Here is a 15,595-nt window from a genome sequence, read left to right as displayed (position 1 = left end):
CTAATTTCATAAGGACCAAAGTCATTTGAAAGACTCTTTATTACTAAAGAAGGAAATATCATATGTTTTTTATAACAATACCAATGAAGTATTTGGAATTTTAGCTTTAAATTACCTTACCAGTTTAGCGAAAATACAATCTTAGTTATAAAGACTTACTTAAGATCGGTGCCGTGGCTTAACAGGCTAATCCTCCTCCTTGCAGAGCTGGCACACCGGGTTCTAGTCCCGGTCGGGGCACCGGATTCTATCCCGGTTGCCCCTCTTCCAGGCCAGCTCTCTGCTATGGTCCGGGAAGGCAGTGGAGGATGGCCCAAGTCCTTGGGCCCTGCACCCCATGGGAGACCAGGAGAAGCACCTGGCTCCTGGCTTTGGATCAGCGAGATGCGCCGGCCGCAGCGGCCATTGGAGGGTGAACCAACGGCAAAAAGGAAGACCTTTCTCTTTGTCTCTCTCTCACTATCTGCTCTGCCTGTCAAAAAAAAAAAAAAAAGACTTACTTAAGTATCACAACAATTTTACTCTTCTTAGAAGAACTATAATCATAATATTCTTCTCTGCAGGAGAATCTAAGAAAAATATTCTATTAATCATAGTTATATTAAAGCTATCTGTCACTTCTAGCATACTTATTCAATAAAGTAATCAGATAAAATTTATATGAGAAACAAGTGGCCTGCATTAAAAATGTCTGCTCAAAGTTCTAAAATTGTTCATTTGTGTGATGATCTAAATATTTAAACCTTTCAATTTGCAACTGAATATAAATGCAAACATAATTTTTTCAACTCAGAATTAGGAAACAAAATAAAGAGATCTAAAGTGGCTAACAGAGTAAAATCCAAAAGAGATGCTTACAAACCTGTTTAGACATAAGTATTTTATGTATTTGCTATTTCATTGGATATTTACCCCAAATTCTTATTAATTTTATGAAGAAATTAAACAAGTGGACAGAGTGACTTCACACAATTCTTTTCATGAGTTTGAGTTTCAGATATTTTTAATGTATAGCTGTAGAATTAGACTAGAATTATTATATCTTATATTTCCTATTAAATAATCCATTAAATCTCAGGATAGACCATTGAAAAATGAGGTAGAAAATGCTACATGAAGAATGATGGCATTTGCCTCCCAATATCCATGTTCCCCAACATCCTCACCAAAGAATCTTATTTTAGGTCAGAGTGACAATGTTCCTGGTCTTAAATACCACTTCCATAGACTCCAAGATCAGTTTATATTTAAGTCATGAGTCTTTCAGTAGTTAATTATAATGTATAATTAGACTAGAAACAGAAATTTTCAGGGTCATAATTCTGAACATAGCATAATTCTGTACTTATTGCTCAATTTGTCGCTAAGGCACTGGTTCCTAGAGATTGCCATAAAAGAGTAAGTGAAACTCAGAAGTAAAAATCAGGCTGAGCATACAAGTCATTTACTACCACAGTGCTAGTTTGTACAGCAATGGGAGATAGGAAACCACTGAGGCAACAACAGGAAAATCTACCAATGCTTCATCAGGGATGGGAGAGAGTAGCCATGGTGCTGGCATTAGAATCATTGACATGGAGCTTCAGAACAGACCAGGAACAGCAGCAGCATCTGTAGTGATCGTGGTTGGTAAAGCTGCTACTTTGGCATTAGCAAAAGGAGGCGCTATCACCACTATGACTGGAGGAAAACTGGAGAAAAGGAGAAAAAGGATGCATGGGCCAATCAAAGCAAACCACTAATTGCAGGAGGGTGCTTCATATGGTTTATGGAAATGGAATTAAAAGATAGGCTTAACTTGGTGAAAAAATGAAATCCATGCACAGATTTTTCATATTATACATTTCCACAGATTTTTGAAACCATTTTGTATGGATTTCAAAAATATTTTGCACCAAGAAACCCATATCATTTAACTCCAGTTTTCAAATTTTTCAAATACCTATGTATGTAAGGATTCTGCAGGTGGTGAGGGTTGTCAGAGAATATGAGTTTATAAAATCTAAAAACACTCTGTATAAAAATGAAATGTGGGCCGGCGCCATGGCTTAATAGGCTAATCCTCCGCCTTGCGGCGCCGGCACACAGGGTTCTAGTCCCGGTTGGGGTGCCGGATTCTATCCCCGTTGCCCCTCTTCCAGGCCAGCTCTCTGCTATGGTCCGGGAAGGCAGTGGAGGATGGCCCAAGTGCTTGGGCCCTGCACCCGCATGAGAGACCAGAAGTACCTGGCTCCTGGCTTTGGATCGACGCTATGCGCCGGCCGCAGCGGCCATTGGAGGGTGAACCAACGGCAAAAAGGAAGACCTTTCTCTCTGTCTCTCTCACTATCCACTCTGCCTGTCAAAATAAATAAATAAAAAAAAAAATTTTAAAAAAATGAAATGTGAATAATGTCAGAAAAAGAAACAATAGCATGTAAAAAAGTCTTTAATTCAGACATTGGTAGTCTTGGGACCTTGTGGAAGAAGAATCTATGAGGCTGAGTTGGGGTAAATTGTTCCAAACAGCTGGGTAGGCAACACAAAGTAATTTCAAATGAAAAGAGTTAAAAAAAATAAAAATAAGAGTGAATTCTGTGTGTAATAAAAGCTGGGTGGGTGGAAGAAAAAAAATACATCAGTAACATGAACTTATTAAGAAGTTCTGATATCTGGGGACATTATAACCAAGTGACCAAAAGCACATATATGTTTACAAAGCACTTTCTTTGATTTAACACATTCTAAGCACTGCAGGTACTATTCCATCTGCTCTCGAGAATGATGGCTCAGCTGACTGAAGAGCAGACAAGAAGGCATGGCAAAGTAGGGCAGGTGACAAAGAAGGAGTAAAAATAGAAAATAAAATTTCATCACAGTAAGGTCAGAAAAAAATGAACTTCAAACGATAGAAAAGATGAAGTGTTCTTGAAATATAGAAACCTTACATATAATAGGTTGGTCTTTTTGTTATTCTTACTAAATATAGGCATCCTTTTATCCTCTTTTAAACTCTATTTAATTGAAAGCATTATTGAGGCACTGAATAACCTAAAAATATATTTTTATAATGCTGAAGTATCTGACAATTGGAGAATAAGTTATACTGGTAGCCTTTCCAGAGCATAAGATAACATATTGAATCTGAAAAGTATGGTTTGGTAAAACTAACCCACAGAGCATAAAAATCTGAGAGACAGAAAATTAAGTCACAAATCTATGCTTAACTTGTATGAAGAAGACAGAATACTGTGTAAATGTCTATTTTGAAAACCCTGAGTTTTTTTTTATAAAAATGCCTATCTTTTATAATATTAATCATTTAACTTTACCATATATTATATATGTATGTGTGTGGGTGTGTGTATGTGTGTGCATATATATATATATATATATATATCCTTTCAAAAACAGATCTGTTATGACCAGACTGGTATGGGAAAATATTCCTGATCATAGGATGGCTGAATAAACAATAATTTCAAGCATAATTATAGTATGGTTTGATTATGTATTATATAGTACATAACATTTCAGTTTCATAACCTCCTTTGAATATCACAATAAGCATTCAAATAGGCATCTATATATTTCTACTGAGAGAAATAGGAAGAGCTCTGGGCTGCAAAACCTTGAAGGTGCAGACTCTAATCTTCATATAGGCTGACTCACCCTGTGTTCCCATTGACTTATATTCATACAGGTCCTTCTTCTGGAAGCATACATTTATAACTAAGAACCTCTCCACTTTTCACTTTACAACTTCATTCTTCAAATATTCTTTTAAGAGGATTTTATTCTTAGGCATAACTTTAATGATGCAGGAAAAAGTTGTGTTTCTCTCTATGCAAAAACTGAGTATTCATCATGCATCCATCATCAAAGACTTGCATGCAGTCTTTGCACACTAGAATAAAGCCCTGTGTTACCACAAATCTTTATAAACACTAGAAGTCTGAGTCCAGTACAGCTAATGTTGAGAAGATTCTTCCATTGTTAGCCACATCAGGCAAGATTATACTAGTTTATTAATTTCCTTAAATTATAATCATATATATCATAATCCATTCAGAGCTTTCTAGATAAAATTCTCCTTTGATAAGTAACAAATGGATTTAGGTTATAACATGGGAGCTTAAGCTTTACAAGTGTACTTTGTGACATTTCCTATTACTGAAGTCTTATGTTTTTAAGAGTAACAATAATATAATTTATACTGAAAATTAATTCAAATGTACAAGGAGTTTGTTATGCTATTGGATAATGCCTTTAAATTGTTTTTTAAAGCCACATGTTTATATCCCTGTTTTTGTTTTTTTGTTTGTTTGTTTGTTTTTTTTTTGTTTGTTTGTTTTTTTGACAGGCAGAGTGGATAGTGAGAGAGAGAGACAGAGAGAAAGGTCTTGCTTTTTGCCGTTGGTTCACCCTCCAATGGCTGCTGCGGCCAGCGCATCTCGCTGATCCGAAGCCAGGAGCCAGGTGCTTCTCCTGGTCTCCCATGCGGGTGCAGGGCCCAAGCACTTGGGTCATCCTCCACTGCCTTCCTGGGCCATAGCAGAGAGCTGGCCTGGAAGAGGGGCAACGGGGATAGAATCCGGCACCCCAACCGGGACTAGAACCCGGTGTACCAGCGCCGCAAGGCGGAGGATTAGCCTGTTAAGCCACGGCGCCAGACATATCCCTGGTTTTTAAAACACGGAGTATAAGTGGTCCTAAAAAATATAAAATAAACAGAAACAGCAACATAAAAGCATACTTTTAATAAACCTAGGCCATTAATATGTGAGTCAAAATAAAAGTAATATGTACAAAGACTTCCAAATTTAGAAAGAATAAATCAAAAATAAATGGCAATGACATGTGTGTGTGTGTGTGTGTATGTATGTATTTTTATGGTTGCATGTCTCAGGCTAATCTGGAAGAATTTTCCAAGACAAGTAACACAATGCAATATTTCTCTCAATTTTCTTTTTTATTTTTTTGCAAGGTGATGAGAGATCTCTTAATAGCTGGTTCACTCTCCAAATGCCTGCAATAGCCCAGATTGGGCCAGGATGTAATCAAGAGGCAGGAACTCAATCAGGACCTCCCATGTAAGTGGCAGGGACCCAGGAACTTGAACCCCACCTGATGCTTCCCAGGGTGTACATTAACAGGAAGCTGTAATCACCAGTGGGGTCAAGACTTGAACCCAGGCACTCTGGTATGGAATGAGGGCATCCAAATGGACGTATTAACCACTATGCCAAATGCCTGCCCTGCAACAAACTGTGATTTGATTATCTATCTATAAGGGCTGGGCTGATTATGGGAGCTTCCATGAACAAAAATGGCAACAACAAATCCAGGCTGATAAAGCTGAACAAAGAATCCCACTGTCATGCCATCTTTTGGGGAAACATTTGGTCAGTGAGGCAAAGCAAAAGATAGCGACATAAGTGCAGATAAATCTACAGCTGCTCATTTATGTTGTAGGGAGAAAAGAGAATGCAGCAACACTGTAATATATTTATTCCTGTAATGAACTACTATCAATAACTAATGCACGTTAAATGCCTCCCTCACAGATAACACATAGTCAAATCCTAAACAATATTGTTTCTGTACCAATATAATAACACATGAATGAGAAAAGAATTGGAAAAGAAATGGCAAAGAACATTCATCAAAATAGTCTCACTGTAGAACAGATGACGAATCACCATAAAATACTAAATGAAAAGATTGCCTATGTAAACCATCCATTCAAAGGAAAGGCACAAAGAATAAGGAGACATGAGACTTCACAACAAAAAAGTGAAATGTGAAGTGAAAGAGCTTGAGAAAGAAGTAGAGGACGAAGTAAAACCACTACAGAAATGAGGGAAACAGTGGCAGAATTATAGGAGAAAGTACTACAAGGAACGTGAGGATAATCTAAACATAGCAAGCAAATGAAATGGAAACAAACTTCAAGGGACTGCAAACCAGCAAACATAAAAACAGTTCTAAAGACGAGACTCAAAATACTGAAACAACAAATATTTTAAAATATATTGAAGAAAACTTTCCAGAAGTTTAAACAAATGATAATGACAAATCCAGCAACAGGAAGAGCACAATCTGTCTTGAGGGGAAGAAGGATGTAGAATGACCAAAAATAAGAATAACAAAACCATTAGCCTTCAAAGAGTCCTTTAAGTGTACAAGTATAAACATCAAGATACCTAGAAATTGGAACATTAGAGTACTCTAAAAATTCCAACAGAACACTCAAAGAAAGAGAAAAATGCCTATAAAGTTCTGAAAAAAAATTGTGACACTCAATTTTACACCCACCCAAATATACATGCAAGAGCCAAAGCAACAATTTTTTTTTTTTTTTTTTTGACAGGCAGAGTTAGACAGTGAGAGAGAGAGACAGAGAGAAAGGTCTTCCTCCCGTTTGTTCACCCCCCAAATGGCAGCTAAGGCCGGCGCGCTGCGCCGATCTGAATCCAGGAGCCAGGTGCTTCTCCTGGTCTCCCATGTGGGTGCAGGGCCCAAGCACTTGGGCCATCCTCCACTGCCTTCCTGGGCCAGAGCAGAGAGCTGGACTAGAAGAGGAGCAACCGGGACAGAATCCGGCGCCCCAGCTGGGACTAGAACCTGGGGTGCCAGCACCACAGGCGGAGGATTAGCCTATTGAGCCGCGAGGCCGGCCAGCAACAAGTTTTTTAAAACATGCAAGATCTGAGGGTACACAGTGCCTCTGAATTATTCTTGAAGAAACTACTCAAGCTGCAGTCACCCAAGAAATAAAAGACACAGTTACAGAAAAGACTAATGATGAATGTGAATTCCGCTTTAAGGCTAAGCTAAACAAGTGTTGAGATAAGTAACAGTACAAATGTGAAACAGAAATCCTGACGTGGCTCTTTGACTTACTGTTCATTCTGTCATTTTAGCAGAAGTATGTCTTTTAGCTCTAGAAAGTCCTTGATGTGCCTATGAACTTCAAAGATGACAAAGCAGAGAAGTATCTTCAGCTAGAGTTTAGAAGTCACACTTTGTTAAGATTCAGGAAACACGTGAAGACCTATAGGGCTCAGAGTGGAGATGCTTACAAAGACCACCTGTATGTTTGTTGCTGTATCCTGTGAGCTTTCTCAGATACTGATCCTGAGGGCTCGTTCCAAGAGGAAAAGGTACCCCCAGCCATGTGAGTTTTCCAGAGCACATTCTCCTACTGATTGCCTCCAGGGCTTAAGAGAAATAAATTCCAATGAACTCAGGTTCCAGAATGAAGTGGATCACTAGTGTTACCAAATATACTCACCATGGTTTAATATGGCTCAACCTGTGGTTTAACCCACATGATTTCAAACACCAGTTATTACTGATCTCACAGTAATAGTTACCAGAGAAACTATTTGTTGATTCTGGAATTTCAAAATTCTGTTCAAATTGGAAATTTTTTTGGCTTTTAAATAAATTCACTCTAAAGATGTTTTTATATATCAAGCTTTTGTTTATTTACGTTTGAATTCTAACTAAAGACATATTCATTATAATATTTATTATTAAATAAATATTAAATAATAACACATTTATCAAGGTTTGCAATATTCCATATATTATTTTAAATGTTTATACATACTATCTCAATTAATTCTCTTCATTTCTTTATAAGGTAGGTACTAGTATTACTGAATAATAGTCAAAGTATCTTAGCACATTTTAGAGATGAGAAAAATTATGTGCATTTTGCAGAATAGTATACAGCAATAAATGCTAGTTCCTGAAATAGAAAGCCTAGATTCACATTCCAACTCTGCCATTCTGTGTTATTTTAAGTAAGTTATTTAAACTGTTTTGAATATTACTCATATAAAGTGCACAAAATGTTTTAAATATAAAGCATTATATAACTGATCAATATTATTATTATTAGATTATAAAAATTCAATATTTAGTCATCTCATTTATATTTAGCAATTTTTTTAATATTGATTCATTTGAAAGGCAGAGTTAGTGAGAGAGAGGGAGAAAGAATCTTCCATATGCTGGTTCACTCCCCAGATGGCCACAATAGCCAAAGACGGACCAGGCCAAAGAAGCCAAGAGTTTCTTCTAGGTCTCCCACATGGGTGCAGAAACCCATGCACTTTGGCTGTCTTCCACTGCTTTCTCAGTCACATTATCAGGAAGCTGGATTGGAAGTGAAGCAGCCAGACTCAAACCAGCACCCGTATGGGATGTCAGCACTGAGGGTGGTGGCTTTACCCACTACACCACCATGCCAGCCCCTATAATTAGCAATATTGTGAATGGCTTTTAAATCTTTAAACTCAAGAGGATTATAGAGTTTTTCACTAAAACAAAAAATCATAAATTCTACAAATCACTTCTTTCTACAGAGTAAATCTAAAATTCTGGTCTCTGAATGTTCCATGGGAGGAAAGTTTGGATCAATCTGTTAAAAGACCTTTATATCAGAAGTTTTAAGGACCACTGATACTGGAAAGAATTGCCTAATTAGTTGTGAAAAGTAGGTTTTAAATCACAGATGCTATGATTTTAAAAACATGTGCCAGCAAAGTCAGATTAATGTTATCTCTAGGTCCCTTGAACTTTCTCTCTTTCCAAAAATAACTGCACCAAACTAAGAAGAATGCCAACTTTAGATGATTCAAATGAATTAATTATAACCTGTCTCACATGGTTACAATTTGAGAGAAAAGTATACCAGCTTTCAAGATAGAGTTTTTAAAATATTGCACATGTTTACAATTTTTTTATTTAATTAATTAATTAATTAATTTTTTTGACAGGCAATGTTAGACAGTGAGAGAGAGAGACAGAGAGAAAGGTCTTCCTTTTTCCGTTGGTTCACCCCCCAAGTGGCCGCTATGGCCAGTGCATTGCAGCCAGCGCACTGCGCCAATTCGATCCAAAGCCAGGAGCCAGGTGCTTCCTTCTGGTCTCCCATGCAGGTGCAGAGCCCAAAGACCTGGGCCATCCTCCACTGCACTCCCGGGCCACAGCAGAGAGCTAGAATGGAAGAGGGGCAACCGGGACAGAATCCGGCGCCCCTGCCAGCACCACAGGCAGAGGATTAGCCTAGTGAGCCGCGGCACCAGCCACATGTTTACAATTTATAACAGGTTTTTCATTTGGTTTTGATAGTTACTTGTTTTCTCTTTAAGATACCATTTCTAGAATTATGTTTCATGGGGTAGTTGTCTAGAGTAGCAGTTAAAATATAGGCCACACTTGGGAGTACCTGGGTTCTGCTCCCGTTTCTGGCTTCTTACTCTGGCTTCCTGACAACGAAGATCCCGGGAGGCAATGGTGATGACTCAAGTAATTGGGTTCTTTGATCTTTTCAGGTCGGGGGGGGGGGGGGGACGCAGTCTCCATAAATACTATTTCTTATTTTCATTCTTTCTCAGGCTGGCATTAAGGTGATAATAATGCTTTTCCAGGGGGAAGTAACTTCAGCACCTGAGACTTTTACAAGTTGTCTTAATGCAGAGTGGATATGATAACTGTCTGGTATAGCTCCAGCATCACCTGCAGCCCCACACACAGTCAGAGACACTTGCAGTACAAGAACGAGACACAATCCTCAGTGTTCTGAGAAACCAAGCCTATTTCTCTCATTTGCTACCAGCTTTATTGTTTGCCCTCTCTGCAATTTCATAATTTGAATTATACAACTTTGATCTATACTTTTGTTTCTCTCTTACTCTGGTATATCTTATATGGACATAAATTACCCGCTTTAAATGGCTGACAACCAAGATTAGTTCCAAATCCTTAAATTCTTTTCTATCTCATGCTTTGAATGTGGAAGTAAAGCCCATTTGTTTTAGCTTGCTCAGTTGTCTTCGGCTTGGTGCAGCTTAAGTGTCATTAAATGTTTCTATAATGTCTGAACATAAGGGAAGAAAAGTATAAAGTGTGTTACAAGTGGAGAGGGAACAGTTAATGTCATGGAATAACAGAGAGCCATCCCACACGCCATGCCCAATATTTTCCTCTTCATATTTTATCATTTACCTTTCAATCCTTTTAGTATATTGCCAGTTTCAGTTTTATTAATTGAATTTCATTTATAATTAAAGGAAAATACAATAATAAACTGTCAAAACAAAATTATTTTCATCATTGCCTACTAGGGAAATGTCAAGGCCTTTCATTTTTTAATTATAGATAGTGAGTGCCTGAGCTTTATTCTGTTAAAGCCTCCTACTCTTATTAAGCTGCATCACTTAAAAATCTAAATATAAAAGTTATAGTAGATTGAATACATTAAAGTCTCCAATTCTCTGCACCCATGCTCTGTCATACATCTTTGTATTACGTCCCCCCAAGTTGGTGGAATATTTTGATTTTTCATGTCTGCCACAGCTCCTGCTCTGTGAGCATGGCCAGGACAGCCTGCTGGGGTGATGATGGTGATGGGGAAGGTGATGGGGAAGGCTTATGGAGCAGGAACAATGCATGCAGTCAGTCTGGATAAAGTCCTCCTGCATCAGCAACATCAGTCCATCAGAAAGGTATTAGAGAACCAGCCAAGGTGAGCAGAGGGTCCCCTTACGCCAGCTGCCTGCAGCACACTATTGTGGCAAAATTAACCAGTGTTTGTGTATATAGACACAGCGTAGAAACGTTAACACTTTCTACTCTGAACACCTATAAATGTGTTAGAGGGTGAAATGTTTCTGAATAGTTTGTTTGAATTTACATATCTACAAATAAATTTCATGTTAAATTTATTTATTTTTTTAACTTTTATTTAATGAATATAATTTCCAAAGTACAGCTTATGGATTACAATGGCTCCCCTCCCCATAACTTCCCTCCCACCCGCAACCCTCCCCTCTCCCGCTCCCTCTCCCCTTCTATTCACATCAAGATTCATTTTCAATTCTCTTTATATACAGAAGATCAGTTTATTATATATTAAGTAAAGATTTCATCAGTTTGCACCCACAGAGAAACACAAAGTGTAAAATACTGTTTCAGTACTAGTTATAGCATTAAATCACAATGTATAGCACATTAAGGACAGAGATCCTACATGAGGAGTAAGTGCACAGTGACTCCTGTTGTTGACTTAACAATTTGACACTCTTGTTTATGGCGTCAGTAATCACCCTAGGCTCTTGTCATGAGTTGCCAAGGCTATGAAAGCCTTTTGAGTTCACCGACTCTGATCATATTTAAACAAGGTCATAGTCAAAGTGGAAGTTCTCTCCTCCCTTCAGAGAAAGGTACCTCCTTCTTTGATGACCCATTCTTTCCACTGGGATATCACTCGCGGAGATCTTTCATTTAGGTCATTTTTTTTGTTTGTTTTTGCCAGAGTGTCTTGGCTTTCCATGTCCATGGTAGATTTAGAAATGTGGACATTACAGTCACAGAAATAGATCATATTTCCTAAAGATACTTTATCTAAAATCCCTTTGACTAAAGGAAATTTTCTAAATTTTCAAACTGCTTTATCATTCTGTTTGTGTGCATTCAAAAGAAGTATTTTACTTTTACATTTTCAGAGATATTTAGACATTTCTAAATCTAACATGAAATTTATCTGCAGATATATAAATTCACACAAACTATTCAGAAACATTTCACCCTCTAACACATTTATAGGTGTTCAGAGTAGAAAGTGTTAATGTTTATATGTTGTGTCTATATACGCAACATATTTAGTATTTAATTAAGTAGTTCGCTGAATACATTTGTCTTAATTTTTTATATCTAATAAATATTAAATTTGGAAGATTCTTGGAAAGAGGGAAATATTTCTTTCTTGATGTCCCTTAACATTATATTTGTTTGTGAATAAGTTAGCACCTAATTAGAGAGGAACCAAACTTGTTTGATTGCAAAAGGTAGCAATCAATTCCAGCCAATAATAGTGTCATTATTAAAATCAATCATGCCATGGACAATCTTGGTGCAGCTCAGTTATGGATTTTCCTATGAATTGTGTTATATTTCTTAACTCAATGGCTCTCCTTGGAATAAATTGAAAACATTTTAATCAAATTTCATGAGCTGCAACCCTGAAACATCTTTAACCCTTCAGTAATGAAATATTTCAAATTAGCTAATGTTTTTATGTGTTCATAAACAGAAATAGTCAGGGATTAAATAAATAAATTATATTATCATCTTAATAAAATATTGTAAGTTTAATAAACCTGATTTATATTGGTAAATATTTTAAATATGTTGGTGTGAATTGAAATTTATTTTGTCTTTATCTCATCTTTCTCCTATCCATGTGGTCAAGGAAATAACTCAGGAACCAAAAAGAAGCAATTAGTGGCCTAATCCCATTTGTATTATCAATTATTGCTAGGAAATACTAAAATGTAGCACAAAACAGAAAAGAGAAAAAATAAAATACCCAATAAATCTAAAGTGGTTATTTTATATGTACTTTGGAGTCACAAAAACATGTATACACACACACAGAATATAAAACATACAACCCTATGAAGAACACATAAACTAGACAAAGAAAAATATAAACTAGTCTTTGTTTTTCAAATCCTGTATAATTTTAGATTCTTAAGAAAGCCAATCAATGTCTATATTCAAACCCATTCTTCCCTTGTTGCCATTCATGGGGCTGGCTTGGTTCCACAATGGAAAAGCTGCTTATAAATTGCAAAATGATCTGCAAGTATAATTTCAACTTACTTTTGGGTTACAGATTTTGAAATTTAGTTGATGGATATAGTGATCTTTAGTTATCCAGACAGAATGTTGCTATGTTAAAAACAGTAGCAGAAGCATCGATAGCGCTGGAATGACAGTTACACTTAGGACAATTTTACATGGAGGTATGATCTGAACCTCTCTCATCATTCAACTTAAAACACTCATAATGATATTCTAAATCGGAAAAAAAGTGTTTGAAATCTCACAAAATAAAGGTTACAGAAAATGTTTTTGAGAGTGGGGTGGAGAGTTCTACTAGTTGCATTTCAGTGAGGTTGGACTTGAAAACAATAGAGTCACAAGTCATTGGGAGCTACGTTAACGAGAAATGCTGAAGTACTATTGCTATAAACCAGACATTGGTGCCAATTTAGTGGGCTTTCATTATAGAATTCCTTATATAACTGCAGAAATGTTTTGTTCGTATGTACTTCCAATGAAGTAGACAGTGCCCTCAAGTGGACACTGGTTTCAAAGCACTCTTCATTGGCCCTGTCCTATCTTGCTTGAGTAATTCTGCAGTTCACAGATCAAGTTTGGTGTGCACACAGTGTAACTGCTGGCAAGCCCACCCTCAACTCAGAGATCAGCCAGCTGAGAGCCAGCCAACATCAAATAGTTGTTGTCAGCAGAAATTTTGTACCAAAACCATGCACACACAGCACAATGACCAGGAATGAGTGGCGGGTTTTATCATCCAAGTTTTAAACATTTAATGTGCCTTCCAAAAAGGCAACTGGTTCAAGGACTTAAAAAAAAGAGAGAGAGAAAGAAAACAGAGAGAACAATGAATACTGAGAAATCAGGAAACTTTTTCTACCATGAAATCAAGCAAAAAAGAACTTTTAAACCAAACTATAATTATATAAAAATTACCTGTATCTTTAGGGATTTAGAGTGACCAACATACAATTAACTATCTGTAACAGAAAGAATGTAAAATAAAAGGTAATTGTAAATAAAATGCTTCCACATGTTCAGTCAGTAAAATAAATACGGAGTCTGAACATACATAAATAGGCAGTTTATTAATTCAAAAAGTAAGCCCATTCCTGTTCCCAATTAATAAATATAGAGATTAAAGAAAATCTATTTGAAATGGTATTAAATCATTAAACTATGCCATGCAGTTCCAATGTTTAGGTAGATTTTGTATAATTCTGGACCAAGCTTTTCCAAACTTCTATACTAGCATAACAGCTAAAAGAGAAATAAAATATATCCATCTTAACAGTCAATAAAACACCAAGACCTTGCCTTGAATTCAGTGTCCTGCTCTAGTTCAGGGCTCCTTCAGTTGCTCAAGTCACAAATCCAATAAAGCACCTTCTTTCCTATAAGGGAAATGTTTTTTAAACTTGTCATTCAAATTTACTAGCCTGCAAGCCCCAGCATACACGTCTGATGAAGGTTGCAACAAATTTTAACCTGGGATACAGAGTTACTTTGAAATAAGTAGATAAACAAAGGCAGAAAGAAAAAGGGAGTTCTAGAAGCTTCTTTTGGCTTTTCCTGGAGGCACTTGAGTAGAGCAATTATCACTATGAAAATGTAAAACAAGCAATTAAAAAATAAGATCAGTAAGACAAAAACGAAGTAAATATAATCAAGATTCCAGAAATAACAGGAAGTTCGGCTATGCACAATTACAGCTCCTCCAGGTCTATCTCTGACAAAGGGATTCTACCAGTTTTCCAGAGGATACAGGGTTGGGTTACTGCTGCCACCATACATGTTAGCTGAAATAAACCTAGGTGATATCTTAATTTTCACAAAAAATAGAAGATGTTCTGTAGCCCAAGGGAAAAGGAACATTAGACAGTAGTTGGAAAAGACATACTTCTGAAAAGAATTTAACCTATTAAAATAAAAAAAAGGCTTCTTGGGAAATCAATATCATGGTTACTTTATATGGTGATTTATTGCTCAAACTTACTGCCACAATAGCTGCTATGATGTTCATTGTCACCTGCATTTCCATGTTTCCATTTGCAATACTTTCTCTTCTTCTTGAAGAACTCCTTTGAGTGTTTCTTGCAGTGCTAGTCTCCCAGTGAAAAATTCTTAGATTCTCTGCTTGTAAATATTTTTTTCATTTCTACTTTTAAAGAAACATTTCACAAAATAATGCATTTTAGATTGACAATTTATTTTAATACTTTAAAGATGCCATTCCATTGTCTGATCTCTACAGATTCCCTTAGAGAAGACACTCAGTTTTATTGTTGACATTGGGAAAGATACAATACCTTTTTGTCTTGGGCTGCTCTTTTTTTTTTTTTTTTTTTTTTTTTTGCATTTTATTCCCTTGTCTTTTGTTGGAAACAGTTATACTATGACGCAGTTAGATGGCTTTGGTTGTTTGTGATTCTAATTTATCACTGCTGAGGGTCACAGCTCTTCATGAAATTTTAGGTTGGTTACTCACACCAGTTTTGAACTATCCTCCACCTTCCTGTGTTCAAATATCACTCCTGCTGCATTCAGTCTTTCACTCTTTCCTCATCTGTTATTTCAATTACGTATGAAGGGAATGTTTACTGTTACTATGTATCTTTTATGATTTTTTTTGTATTTGCCATTCTTTTACTTTCTATAAAGTCTTTCTTGACATAAATCCTTTTTTCAGTGTCAATGTGCTCATAAACACATCTATTGAGTTTTTAAGTTACAATTTTAGTTCTACAATTTCTGTTTGCAGATACCAGGTCTTACCCTTTATTATCTTGCGCATAGCAATTATCACTAATTTTTAAGTCCTGGTTTGTCTCCTGCTGTAGTCTGCAAATGCCTTTAGGCTAATTCTATTGTCTTTTACTCTTGGACATGTAGGTCTGATAATTTTTTATGAGTTCTAGTCATCCTGCATGAAAAATTTGAGGGGCTCTGAAAGATATTATCTGCCTCTAGGGAA

Source organism: Lepus europaeus, chromosome 2 (assembly GCF_033115175.1).
Source record: "Lepus europaeus isolate LE1 chromosome 2, mLepTim1.pri, whole genome shotgun sequence".
In the NCBI taxonomy this organism is placed as follows: domain Eukaryota; kingdom Metazoa; phylum Chordata; class Mammalia; order Lagomorpha; family Leporidae; genus Lepus; species Lepus europaeus.
The sequence above is the reverse complement of the archived record's forward strand: the minus strand, read 5'-3'. Positions refer to the sequence as shown.